Genomic DNA, 14,186 nt, shown 5'->3' with positions numbered 1-14,186 from the left:
TGCTTTATAAAGCTTCAGAAGTACATCCCTGCTTTTATATTCCAAGCCTCTTGAGATGAATGACACCATTGCATTTGCTTTCTTAATTACGGACTCAACCTGCAAGTTTACCTTTAGAGAATCCTGGACTAGGACTCCCAAGTCCCTTTGCACTTCAGCATTATGAATTTTGTCACCGTTTAGAAAATTGTCCATGCCTCTATTCTTTTTTCCAAAGTGCAAGACCTCGCACTTGCCCACGTTGAATTTCATTAGCTATTTCTTGGCCCACTCTCCTAATCTGTCTAAATCTTTCTGCAGCCTCCCCACCTCCTCCATACTTCCTGCCCCACCACCTATCTTTGTATCATCGGCAAACTTAGTCAGAATGCCCCCAGTCCCGTCATCTAGATCGTTAATATATAAAGAGAACAGCTGTGGCCCCAACACTGAACCCTGCGGGACACCACTCGTCACTGGTTGCCATTCCGAAAAAGAACCTTTTATCCCAACTCTCTGCCTTCTGCCTGACAGCCAATCGTCAATCCATGTTAGTACCTTGCCTCGAATACCATGGGCCCTTATTTTACTCAGCAGTCTCCCGTGAGGCACCTTATCAAAGGCCTTTTGGAAGTCAAGATAGATAACATCCATTGGCTCACCTTGGTCTAACCTATTTGTTCTCTCTTCAAAGAACTCTAACAGGTTTGTCAGGCACGACCTCCCCTTACTAAATCCATGCTGACTTGTCCTAATCTGACCCTGCACTTCCAAGAATTTAGACATCTCATCCTTAACAATGGATTCTAGAATCTTGCCAACAACCGAGGTTAGGCTAATTGGCCTATAATTTTCCATCTTTTTCCGTGTTCCCTTCTTGAACAGGGGGGTTACAACAGCGATTTTCCAATCCTCTGGGACTTTCCCGGACTCCAGTAACTTTTGAAAGATCATAACTAACGCCTCCACTATTTCTTCAGCTATCTCCTTTAGAACTCTAGGATGTAGTCCATCTGGGCCCGGAGATTTATCAATTTTTAGACCTCTTAGTTTCTCTAGCACTTTCTCCTTTGTGATGGCTACCATATTCAACTCTGCCCCCTGACTCTCCGGAATTGGTGGGATATTACTCATGTATTCTACTGTGAAGACTGACGCAAAGTACTTATTTAGTTCCTCAGCTATGTCCTTGTCTCCCATCACAAAATTACCAGCGTCATTTTGGAGCGGCCCAATGTCAACTTTTGCCTCCCGTTTGTTTTTAATGTATTTAAAGAAACTTTTACTATCATTCCTAATGTTACTGGCTAGCCTACCTTCATATTTGAACCTCTCTTTCCTTATTTCTCTCTTTGTTATCCTCTGTTTGTTTTTGTAGCCTTCCCAATCTTCTGACTTCCCACTACTCTTTGCCACATTATAGGCTTTCTCTTTTGCTTTGATGCATTCCCTAACTTCCTTTGTCAGCCATGGCTGCCTAATACCCCCTCTGATAACCTTTCTTTTCTTTGGGATGAACCTCTGCACTGTGTCCTCAATTACTCCCAGAAATTCCTGCCATTGCTGTTCTACTGTCTTTCCCACTAGGCTCTGCTCCCAGTCGATTTTCGTCAGTTCCTCCCTCATGCACCTGTAGTTACCTTTATTTAACTGTAACACCTTTACATCTGATTCTACCTTCTTTCTTTCAAATTGGAGATTTTATTCTACCATATTATGATCACTGCCTCCTAAGTGCTCCCTTACTTTAAGATCTTTAATCAAGTCTGGCTCATTACATAACACTAAGTCCAGAATGGCCTGTTCCCTCGTGGGCTCCATCACAAGCTGTTCCAAAAAGCCCTCCTGTAAACATTCAATGGATTCCCTTTCCTTGGGTCCACTGGCAGCATTATTTACCCAGTCCACCTGCATATTGAAGTCCCCCATGATCACTGTGATCTTGCCTTTCTGACATGCACTTTCTATTTCGTGGTGCATTTTGTGCCCCCGGACCTGACCACTGTTAGGAGGCCTGTACATATCTCCCATTATGTTTTTTTTGCCTTTGTGGTTCCTCAACTCTACCCACACAGACTCCACATCATCTGACCCTATGTCATTTAGTGCTATTGATTTAATTGCATTCCTAATTAACAATGCAACTCCGCCCCCTCTGCCCACCTCCCTGTCTTTTCGATAGGTTGTGAATCCCTGGATGTTTAAATGCCAGTCCTGAACCCCCTGCAACCATGTCTCTGTGATGCCTACCACATCATACCTGCCAGTCACAATCTGGGCCACAAGCTCATCTACCTTGTTCCGTACGCAGCGCGCATTTAAATATAGCACCTTTAATTCTCTATTGACCGTCCCTTTTTGTTTTCTTAGTGTGGTGGACCTTGGTTTACTGAGTCTTTCCATACACTGTGTCATATTTTGTGGGATAGGGACTATCGTAACCTCTCCTGAGTTTTGTCTTTTCGTGCTTTTTTGTATTCCTAAGCAGCTACGCTTCCCACTGATTACTTCACCTCTTTGTTCCCTGACTTTCCCTCCCCCACCCCCCCCCCCCCAATCTTTAGTTTAAAGTCCTATTGACCATTTCTATTTCGGTGTTCTATTTCGCCAGAACACTGGTCCCAGCTCGGTTCAGGTGGAGACCATCCCAACGGTATATGTCCCCCCTGTCCCAAAACTGATGCCAGTGTCCCATGAAAAGGAATCCCTCTTTCCCACACCACTCTTTCAGCCACGTGTTAACTTCCCTTATTCTTGCCTCCCTATGCCAATTTGCACGTGGCTCGGGCAGTAATCCGGAGATTATGACCCTTGAGGAACTGTTTTTTAATTTGAATCCTAACTCTTTATAATCTCTTAACAGGTCCTCTTTTCTAGACTTGCCTATGTTGTTGGTACCGACATGGATCACAACAACTGGATCCTCCCCCTCCCTCTCCAGTATCCTTTCAAGCCGGTCAGAGATGTCCCGCACCCGAGCACCGGGCAGGCAACATACCATGCGGGACTCTTTATCCTGCTCACAAAGGATACTATCTATCTCCCTGATAATAGAATCCCCTACAACTACAACTTGCCTATTTACTCCCTCCCCTTGAATGGCCTGCTGAACCATGGTGCCTTGGTCAGCTGACTCATCCTTCCTGCAGCCCTGTTCGCCATCCACACAGGGAGCAAGTGCCTCATACCTGTTGGACAGAGTCAAGGGCTGAGGCTCCTGAGTTCCTGACTGCTGGTTCCCTTTACCTGCCTGACTTGCAGTCACACCCTGCTGTCCCTGGCCACTGGCAGGATTGAAACTACTTACTCTGACAGGTGTGACTGCCTCCTGAAACACAGTGTCCAGGTACGTCTCCCCCTCCCGGATGTGCCTCAGTGTTTGAAGCTCAGACTCCAGCTCATCAACTCTGAGCCGGAGCTCTTCGAGCAGACAACACTTACTGCAGATGTGGTTGCTGCAGCTCGCAATGGGATCTGCCAACTACCACATCAAGCAGCTCAAGCACATCACCTGACCAGCCATCACTAATTAATTAATTAGTTTAATTTAAGTTTATGAGTTTAGCTGTGTTTTTTTTTAATATTTGGGGCAGATTTGCTATCAACCACTCAGATCACAGCTTCCCTCTGACGTCACTTTTGGGAAACAAACTGGAAAACAGGAAGTTCCCGTTAGGTTTTTATACTCACAGAGACTGCTCCTCCTCCTCCGAACGGCTCCCGAAATTAGGCCCGAAGAAAGAGAGAGAACAAAACAGGAGGGAAAAAGCACCTTCTCCCACTCTTCACCGAATTACCTCACTGCACCAAATTACCAAATTCTCACTCGGTCTGTATCTCTCTCACTCAGGCTGTGTGTCCTTGACCTACGCAATGCATCGTGTTTGCAGTTGTTCCAAAAAGCAACAAAGACGCAGAATGTGTCTGACTGGAAAAATATGCAGAAGAATATCTTGCTGAAGAGACCCACAGCAAATCAAATCTTCACCCGATACCAAGAAACAAAACAGAAACAGAGTAAAGGAGAGAGGTATAGAGAGAAAGGGGAAGAGAACGTTTAAGGCGAGAGTAGATTTCACACCACTCACTTCCACCTTACTGCAGCAAGCACATTGTTTTTATCTTCCAGGATTTATGCTGTTAGAAATACCTTAGACCCAGTTTCCTCTAAAGAAGAAGTTACATGATTCATTCCACCGTTCGAATGAAAAGCAAGAGCAGCACGGTGGCGCAGTGGCTAGCACTGTTGCCCCACAGCGCCGAGTTTTCAGGTTCGATCCCGGCTCTAGGTCATTGTCCGTGTGGAGTTTGCACATTTTCCCGGTGTTTTCATTGGTTACGCCCCCACAACCCAACGATGTGCAGGGTCGGTGGATTGCCACGCTAAATTGCCCCTTAATTGGTAAAACATTAATTGGGTGCTGTAGACATATTTTTTAAAGAATGGAGAACAGTTCATAAAAGGTCCCAGAAATTCAAAGCATTAAAAAGATCACTTTTATTGGGTGTGAGAGTTTCTGGTTAGGACAGAATTTATTGCCCATCCCGAGTTGTCCTTCAGAAGGTTCTGGTGAGCTGCTTCCTTGAATCGTTGCAGGCCGTGAGGCTTGGGTACACCCAACGTGCTTTTAGGGAAGAAGCTAAATGATTTTTCCCCCATTACTGTGGCGGGAGGTTTATATGGTTCCAAGTGGGAATGGTGAGTGATTTGGAGGGGAAATTCCAGTTGGTGATTGTCCTAAGTAGGGGCTTTTCTAGTTCTTCAAAACGATAGTGGTCTGAGGTCTGGAAGGTGCTGCCGAAGGAACAATTGCCTGAGGATCTTTGTGGAGTTATTGCGGTGCATTTCGGGATGTCTGTGGCGGAGGGATTGAATGCCTGTGGCAGGAGGAGCAATCACGCGCACTGCTTGGTCCTGGATGCTTTCGAACTACCTGAGTGTTCTTCGAGATCTGGGGAACAGCGCTTCACGTGGACAAAAATGGATTAATCAATTAGCCTGAGTAAACAATCTTGTTCCGAAATTTCAAAAAATGTATAATAGATAATCGTTAATGCTCTTTTCCTCCATTTAGGTAGTGAGTAATTGGCAAAGTGTGACAGGTCAGTTATTGTACAGAGCTGGAATCGAACTCAGGTTTCTGCAGCGAGAGGCCAGAAAATAAACACGTGGCATAGGCTGCTTTTTAAAACAGATCAATGCAGCCTCTAACAAAATACACCGACTTCTAATTATAAATGCGCTGCTGCTTTTATTTATGCACCACACATGTTTTGGAAATTTGAAAAACGCCAGGCAGCACCCACGGTGAGACAGGCTCGAACTTACAATTAAATTGATGCTGTGAAGTAACCAGTGAGCGAAAGCTGACGCTGACGTCGAGTACGGACACATTGTATATAGAGGATTACCGTGATCAAACTCGCCGTGGTGGGTAACATTGAGGGGAAACTCCAGGTGTCGCTGCACCATCATCTCACAGCCAGACGTGACCAAAACTTTAAAAGTGCGTGAAGTACCGTCGAAGGACATTCATTTCGTTTAACCTCAGCGGCTCTTTAGATTAGCGATACATTCAATCCCACTCGACCGACCTTTCCCCAGAGGCATGCATTTGATTGCTGTTGTTTCTCGCATTGCAATTTGAAAGTCACTGTTGTATCTGCCTCCGCCAATCTCACAGGCACCAATATGGTCGCCTTCCTTAATTGTAATTACGTTTTGCTCCAGAGTCGCCGGGTATCTCTCGATATCGCCACAAGGTTCAAAACCAAATACTGATCAAATACTCGATACACCAGTTAGTAAGGTCAAACTCAATGGTCATTTATTTACCCGCAGTCAAATATACTCATGCATAAAAAAAAAACTATCCCTACTGCTAAATCCTATACTTAGCTTCGAGCGCCCACTTGGTCAGAGGAACAATGGCAGTTGTTCGGTTCTGAGGCTGCTGGGGACTAAATATCTCGCGGTTCTGTGTATGGCAGGGGTGGGAATCATTCACGGCCTGTGTGGTAGGGGTCAGGGGGGTAGCGGCCGGGCGCCACTGAAGGGATCCCGCTAAGATCCAGGTGAACATGAAGGTTGTCTTCATCTTTCCATCTTTCTGTCTTCTTCTTTGTCTTTCTCTGGGGTTCCTGAGGTTCTGGAGTTCTATGGACACAAGCGTAATATCTGTTATTATCTTGCTTAAGATAGCGTATGTCTGTCTGTCTGTCCTTTGTTGCCAATAACCCATTATGATTGGTCACCATCTATGACTCACTCTTTTTTGAAAATTGTTAAACCAAATATTTGGGACAAGACATCCGAGAAAAATACTGACATAGTGCGAGCTGTCTCGCAGTCTGTGTGATCTACTATCCCAGTGTATGAGGATGTAAATAGCACACGGAAGCAACCTAAGGGTCGCGAAAAACAAACAAAAGAATTTCGAACTGAAAGTGCAAAAATGGGTTGCGTATGGGTGGGAATGGGTGGAAATGGGTGGAATCCCTGGGTAGGACTGATCAGTGTCGTTTGTGCTCTCGCCGAGCGTAGTTGACGAGGGAGGAGTGGGGTGGGGGTTCCCTCAGGCAGGGCGGGGACCAGTGCCGTTTCTCCACTGCCTCACCGACCGGCAAGAAAGGGCAAGAATGTGGTCATCGTGGGGGGGGCTGCCTCTCGTGATCGAATCAGGAGAGTAGCTATGAGTGTTGTCTGTCGACAAACTTGTTCCTCTGTACGGTTGTCTGTCGACAAACTACTTCCTCTGAACGGTTGTCGGGGAAAAACTTGTTCCATTGTCAGTCATTGGACGTCAAAAGGGTGGTGGCATGGGGCCATGAAAAACTTTCACATTTCCAAACAAACATGTACATTAAACGAACAAACATACAACAAACATGTTGCAGGTTCCATCAGAAAGGACACCGTTTCTCTCTATCGGTTCCTTTTTTTCCCCCATCATCTGGACACCTCATTGCTCAGTAGCGAACAGGGTGGCAAAGAGATTCGGTTGGTGGGAGTTAGACTCCAGGTCATCATCTTCTCCAGGCTGCCATACTCTTGACTGGAGTAGTTTGGCTGAAGCTGCTTGGGCTGAATTGGGGTCTATCTCATGATTCCGGATGAGCCTGAACGAATTGTCGCGGTGACCGAATCATGTGTCGAGGTTGAGTTTTAGGTTATAATCCGTAACCGTCTGGCGGTGGGTCTGGGTCAGGGGCTTTGATGTATGTGACTTCGAAGGGGTCACTGGAATCATGCTCGGATACGCTGGGAGTGGGGCCTGGTGCGGGGGTATAATCATAACGTGGGGTGCTGTGGCTGTCGTCATTGCTGTCGCTATTACTGTCGCTGCTGGTTGAAGGAAGGGAAAGGCAGAATAGTGCCTCTGGGGGTGGAGTTGAAGTCGTGTCTGAGGACGGGCTGGACTGGCTGGGGGAGGGTAGGAATACGTAATCTGTGGGCAGGGCGTGCTCGCGTGCTGCTGCGAGCAAGATGTGATGTGAATGGTTGTCCTGCGAGCCATAAGCCTTAAGCTGGTTTATGTGGAACCACACAGACTTGCCATTGCGATATGTGATTTTGTATACCGAGGGTCTTACTTTGTCCGAAATAGAGTATGGTCCGGAAAATCTGGGGGAAAGGAATGAACTGGCGTTGTATAGCGAAAGCATCACTTGCTGCCCGACTACAAACTTGGTGGCGTGTACCTTTTTGTCGAAACAAGCCGTGATTTGTTTCTTCCTGGTCCCAAGTCTCACAGCTACTGCCAGTTGGGCTGCCTTAATGTTCTCAAGTAACTGCTGTGCAACATTTTCATGTGTGAGGGCGGTGACTGCGGGGCTGGCCAAACCCAGTCCTAATAAATACACTGTCCCTTTAATGGGGCGTCCGGTCATGAAAGTGTGTGTGTGTGTGTGTGGGGGTGGGGGGGGTGGGGGGGGGGGGAGGTGGGGGGGGGGGGGGGGGTGGGGGGGGGGGGGTGGTATCCTGTGGACGTGGATACCGTGTTTCTTATGAACATTAAAGCAAATGGGATAACTGAATCCCAGGTGCTCATGTTCTGTTGTACCATTTTCCTGAGGCTGGCTTTTAGAGTTCTGTTCATCCTCTCTACAATGCCGCTTGATTGGGGGTGGTAGGCTATGTGAAATTTTTGCCTGATTCCGAAAATTGAGAGGACGTTTTTGATTACTCGTCCTACAAAATGGGAGCCTTGATCGGATTCTATACTGCGTGGGAGGCTCCATCTTGTAAAGATGTGCTGTGTTAGTATTTTAGCTGTTGTCTTGGCCGTTTTCGTTCTGGATGGAAAAGCTTCCACCCATTTTGTGAAGGTGTCGATGATCGCCAACACATACTTATAACCATTTCTGCAGGGGCTTAGGGGTCGTATGTAGTCTATCTGCAAATTCCTCCAGGGGCCGTTGGGTGGGTGTGACTAAGCTGAGCCTAGCTTGCATATGTCCGGATTGTTCTGGGCACAGATCAAGCAATTTTAGATGTAGTGAGGTGGAGGGAGGGTGTGAGTTTGTACAGACCAGGAGGTGAATGGACAGAGTGAGTTTGTGCAGACTAGGAGGTGGAAGGTGGGAGTGACTTTGTACAGACAGGGGGTGGAGGGAGGAAGGGAGTTTGTACAGACCAGGAGGTGAAGGGAGAGAGGGAGTTTGTACAGACCAGGAGGTGAAGGGAGGGAATGAATTTGTACAGACCAGGAGGTGAAGGGAGGGAGTGTGTTTGTACAGACCAGGAGGTGGAGGGAGGGAGAGAGTTTGTACAGACCAGGAGGTGAAGGGAGGGAGTGTGTTTGTACAGACCAAGAGGTGGAGGGAGGGAGAGAGTTTGTACAGACCAGGAGGTGGAGGGACGAAGTGTGTTCGTGCAGACCAGGAGGTGGAGGGAGTGAGTTTGTACTTACGAGGAGGTGGTGGGACAGAGTAGGTTTGTGCGGACCAGGAGGTGGAGGAAATGAGTTTGTGCAGACCTGGAGGTGGAGGAAGTGAACTTGAAAAGACCAGGAAGTGGAGGAATTGAACTTGATCAGACCAGGAGCTGGAGGGATTGAGTGAGTTTGTACAGTCCATGAGGTGGAGGGAGGGAGGGAGTTAGTACAGACCAGGAGGTGGAGTGAGTTAGTACAGACCAGGAGGTGGAGGGAGGGAGTTAGTACAGATCAGGAGGTGGAGGGAGGGAGTTTGTACAGATCAGGATCAGGAGAGACTGAGTGACTTTCTTCACGTCTTGCAGTGGGAGGCTGTAAACTGTGGAACATTATTAGATACAACAAAGCTAATGTTGCTGCGTTGTGCCGAGTTTGTCCCTGTCACGTTGACAGATTCTGCATTATGTTTTCTCATTGTTCTCCATCAGGCTGAATAACCTGTAATTAATTTCTTCATCATAGAACAAACAAAGAACAGAGAAATGTACAGCACAGGAACAGTACCTTCTGCCCTCCAAGCCCGTGCCGAGCATGCTGCCCGACTAAACTACAATCTTCTACACTTCCTGGGTCCGTATCGCTCTATTCCCATCCTATTCATGTATTTGTCAAGATGCCCCTTAAATGTCACTATCGTCCCTGCTTCCACCGCCTCCTCCGGTAGCGAGCTCCAGGCACCCACTACCCTCTGTGTAAAAAACTTAGCTCGTACATCCCCTCTAAACCTTGCCCCTCTCACCTTAAACCTATGCCCCTTAGTAATTGACCCCTCTACCCTGGGGAAAAGCCTCTGACTATCCACTCTGTCTATGGCCCTCATAATTTTGTAGACCTCTATCAGGTCGCCCCTCAACCTCCGTCGTTCCAGTGAGAACAAACCAAGTTTATTCAACCGCTCCTCATAGCTAAAGCCCTTCATACCAAGCAACATTCTTGTAAATCTCTTCTGCACCCTCTCTAAAGCCTCCACATCCTTCTGGTAGTGTGGCGACCAGAATTGAACACTATAGTACAAGTGTGGCCTAACTCAGGTTCTATAAAGCTGCAACATGAATTGCCAATTCTAATACACAATGCCCCGGCCAATGAAGGCAAGTATGCCGTATGCCTTCTTGACTACCTTCTCCGCCTGTGTTGCCCCTTTCATTGACCTGTGGACCTGTACACCTAGATCTCTCTGACTTTCATTACTCTTGAGGGTTCGACCATTCACTGTATATTCCCTACCTGCATTAGACCTTCCAAAATGCATTACCTCACATTTGTCCGGATTAAACTCCATCTGCCATCTCTCCGCCCAAGTCTCCAAACAATATAAATCCTGCTGTATCCTCTGAGAGTCCTCATCGCTATCCGGAATTCCACCAACCTTTGTGTCGTCTCCAAACTTACTAATCAGACCAGTTACATTTTCCTCCAAATCATTTATATATACTACAAACAGCAAAGGTCCCAGCACTTATCCCTGCGGAACACCACTGGTCACAGTCCTCTAATTAAAAAAGCATCCTTCCATTGCTACAGTCAGTCAGCCCTGTAGAAACATACATGCTTTCTGAAAGAATGTCATGTGGTGGGAGGGGGGTGGGTAATATTCCGGGTAGGTAACGACAAATGTTACTGCTGTTTATTAGACATTCTGAGCGCTGATGTCACTGGATAGGATCAATGTTCTTACCTCCAGCACCTGCCCTTGATTGTTCTCCATAGGATTGCAACATCCGGATTCCCTCACTCCATCATCAATCGAGGATCCGTCTATAAAATGTGTGAGTGGGTTTTTGTGTCTGTCTACTGTTCTCTGGTTTCTACTGTGCTATTGGGGACTACCCCTCCTTTGTTTTGGCAGAATCAGTCCCTTGGGACTAGGTGCTGGCAGAAACTGGCATTCTAGCGCTTCCCCGGCATTACTGATATCTGCCAGTAAAGTGGGTTGAATACTTCTGTTAACGGGAGTGGCCTAACCTTGTAACGTGGCTTTGTGATTCTAACTAACAATTCCATCGTTTATTCGTCCATCTAATAATTATTTGAGGGGTGTCAGTTCTGCTAAAATAGTTAGTGGATTGAGGCCAAATATATAGGTAAAAAGTTGGATTGTCCCGGAAACTGCCAGTAGGTGGAGTTCAATTGTGGAATATTCCTGCTGTATGGGGCCGAAGGGCGAGGACGCAGACGCAGCCTGTCCCAGCCTCCCGGGCCTTTCCTGTAATAGACCGGCAGAGATAGTAGCGTCCATCGCCGCCATGTGAATGTCAAAATGCAATTCTGGATTTGGGGTCTGTACGTCTGGCGCCTTTTTAGTTCGGCTGTCGCCTTTTTAGTTCAGGAATGACCTGTGTGAATAGCACTGTCCGATTCCAAGGCGTGTCCTTTGTTTGGTAAATCAGACAACGGTGAAGCTTTTTGTTCCAAAACTGTCCATGTGGTTTAGACAATATCATAACAGTCCTAAAAAACAATCTTTAGTATTTCAAATCGGGGGTAAAGGGAATTGTCAGGTGGTCTATAGCTTTTTCCTTTCTATCTCTCGATTTACACAGGTCAGCATGGCGGCTAAGATTGTGATCCTAGAATTTTGGTTGAACCTTTTGTCCCAGGATGGCGGGAAGGCCTGGCGAATCATCGAGGATATCTCAGTGTTCCTCTCTCCTTACGTTTTGGAGGAGAAGGGCGTCTACATACTGAGCTAAAATTTCCGGTTCGGATTATGGGGATATTGTGAAATCCCTGCGGTGTATATGCAGGTGTACTGTTGACCCAGGAAAGTGAAAGGAAATTTGTATTGGCGTTTCCTTAAGGAAGCTGCCCAAAATCTATTACTGATATCTTAAGCAGTAACATTTCGGGCTTGTGTAGTTCGTTATTTCCAAAGCTCGGGATTGCTCACGACAGCGGGGCGGTCACAGGGGCTGTGTTACTCAGTTTTCGGTCGTCGATAGTTAGAGGCCAGGACCCTTCCGGCTTCTTTACTGGTCAGATAGGTCTATTCTTTGCTGAGACTACGGGAAGCTGGACACCCTGCCCCACTAATCCGGAAATTACTTTCGGCACATGTTCTCCTGATTGTTTGGGAAACCAACATGACTTCTGAGCTTTGGTCCAGCCCCTCTCCAGCGACCTCTCCTGCCATTCCGCACTGCCATAATTGAGTTGGGTAGAAACCGGCTCTCGATTCCAGAGCACATGTTACACCGAGCGATACCCTGACATTTTGCCCGGCTGAACGCGCAGTTGGCTCACGGTACACATTTGGTCCATGGATATTCACGCATAAATTGTGGATGATGCTTTTACCTCTCCATCCATTTGTCAAACAATGCAATTTGCTGTTTTGAAGGATAAATTAAACTTTCTCATTCGATCGAAATCTAAGATGTGTTCGGTCCTGGAGATAAATCATTCAAGATAGCAGAATGGAAAATAAATATGTCTTCCTATCTAAACTCCAAAGAGTCAGTTTCTCCACCTTGTTGCAAATGGGCGTTGAAACCGCTCAGCATGAATTTCCTTTCAATGCACCATTCAATTCGGGGAGATCTGCTGGTGTTAAGTGTGGGGCGGGACCCTCCACTATCCCATAGACATTTGCTGGATGCCTCCTACCCAACGCTCACTAGGAAACGCCCTATATTCTCAAATTTGACGCTCCCACCCTGCAGAGGCCTGACACTGTCATTGAGTGCATAGAGGGGGGGGGGGGAAGATTGAGTCAGAAAACTGCGCCCCTCAAAACTATGGAGATTCTTCTTTCGTGCATATTGGTGCCGTGCGAGCTCCTGCCGGCCCGTCCAATGGCTGGTGAGTTTCCTCGGGCCCTTGTGAATATTGGTTAGGTTCGCGAGAGTCTGGGAAAGAGGTTACGGAGTCGGTCACAATTATACCTCCGGCCGGTTGACGCTAATCCTGGTCTTTTCGATGGCGCGGGGTTTCTCCTGCTTCTGGGTCCACCACTGATCTCATCTGGACCACGTTTCTCGGGATAGGGAGGGGAATGCACCTTTATTAGTATCTCTCTGTGTCCTCCGTCATGTTTCCAGATAGCCCTGTGTCCCTGAATTGGAACAACAACATTTTGCTGTTTCGGAGGCGATCCCGGTGGCCTGAGCTTTCAGTTGCCGTGCTCGGGTTAAATGGTGAAGGAGCCAGGTTACAGTGTGTCTTGAGTCAGGAGAGTCAACAGATTCCCAAGCTTTCTGGCCATCTTGGGCTGCATGTGAGACGAACGCATTAGTCAATCTGATATCATTTGTGGTGCGTATATCTTGTCACAAAGACTACTTGTGTCCCGAATTGTTGATCTCTCGAAACTCACCACAGTTGGCATTACAGAGATTGCTACAGTGATTATCAGTCTCTCCTTTCTGGTTATTCTTGTTCACTGTACACACCTCAATTCCTCGGCGTCACTGTGATATCCATGGCTGATTGTAGATTTTAGTCAATGTCTGATGCAAATCCTGTCTCATTGAAAATAGTTAATTGCACCTGATTTCTCACTGCTCAGGTTGTTATTATTCCCTCAAGGACATTAGTGAGCCAGCTGGATTTTTACGACAATCGAAAAAGGTTTCATGACCACCAATCGGAATTTATTTCCAGATCTTTATTGCATTCAATCTCTCCGAATGCCCTGGTTGAATTCAAACCCAGACCCCAGAGCATTTCCCTGGATCCCTCAATTACTAATACCTGCTATTTTAGGGAGTGGAAATCGGATTAGTCTCCCTGGAACAAATTGTTTCCCTTGAGGGATTCCATTTTCTGTAAAACGAGACTCCTTTCAAGGAGTTCTCCCATAATCTCTTTGGCAGCATCGCTTTGACAACTGAGAGAGATCAGCGGCTCCTGGCGGTGCGAGGGGAGAGATTGAAATCTGAGATTCGCAGCCTGGAATGTTACAACAATGGCTGTGAATGTGAGAACAATGGATTGGAATGATACAACAATGCTTCCGAATCCGACAACTGTGGGTAGGAATGTTCCATCAATGGATGAAAATCTGGAAATAATCCAAGTTGGCCAGAATCTGAGAACAAAAGACTGGAATGTTCCAACAGTAAACAGAGGTTTATTCGGCGCGCTTTACCAACTTTCTACATTGTATAAATGGATGTCATTGGAAAAACGGATCTATTTCACACTCCAGATCATTCAGGCGGGTTACTATCCCTTCCTTGCTGTTTTCGGTGTGCCTGGTCAGTAACTATATCTCTATTAATTTTACAATTCATTGTTAAACACGGGATTTTGTTGTAATTGATATTTGGA

The sequence above is a fragment of the Scyliorhinus torazame genome, chromosome 23, assembly GCF_047496885.1.
Source record: "Scyliorhinus torazame isolate Kashiwa2021f chromosome 23, sScyTor2.1, whole genome shotgun sequence".
Lineage (NCBI taxonomy): Eukaryota > Metazoa > Chordata > Chondrichthyes > Carcharhiniformes > Scyliorhinidae > Scyliorhinus > Scyliorhinus torazame.
The sequence above is the reverse complement of the archived record's forward strand: the minus strand, read 5'-3'. Positions refer to the sequence as shown.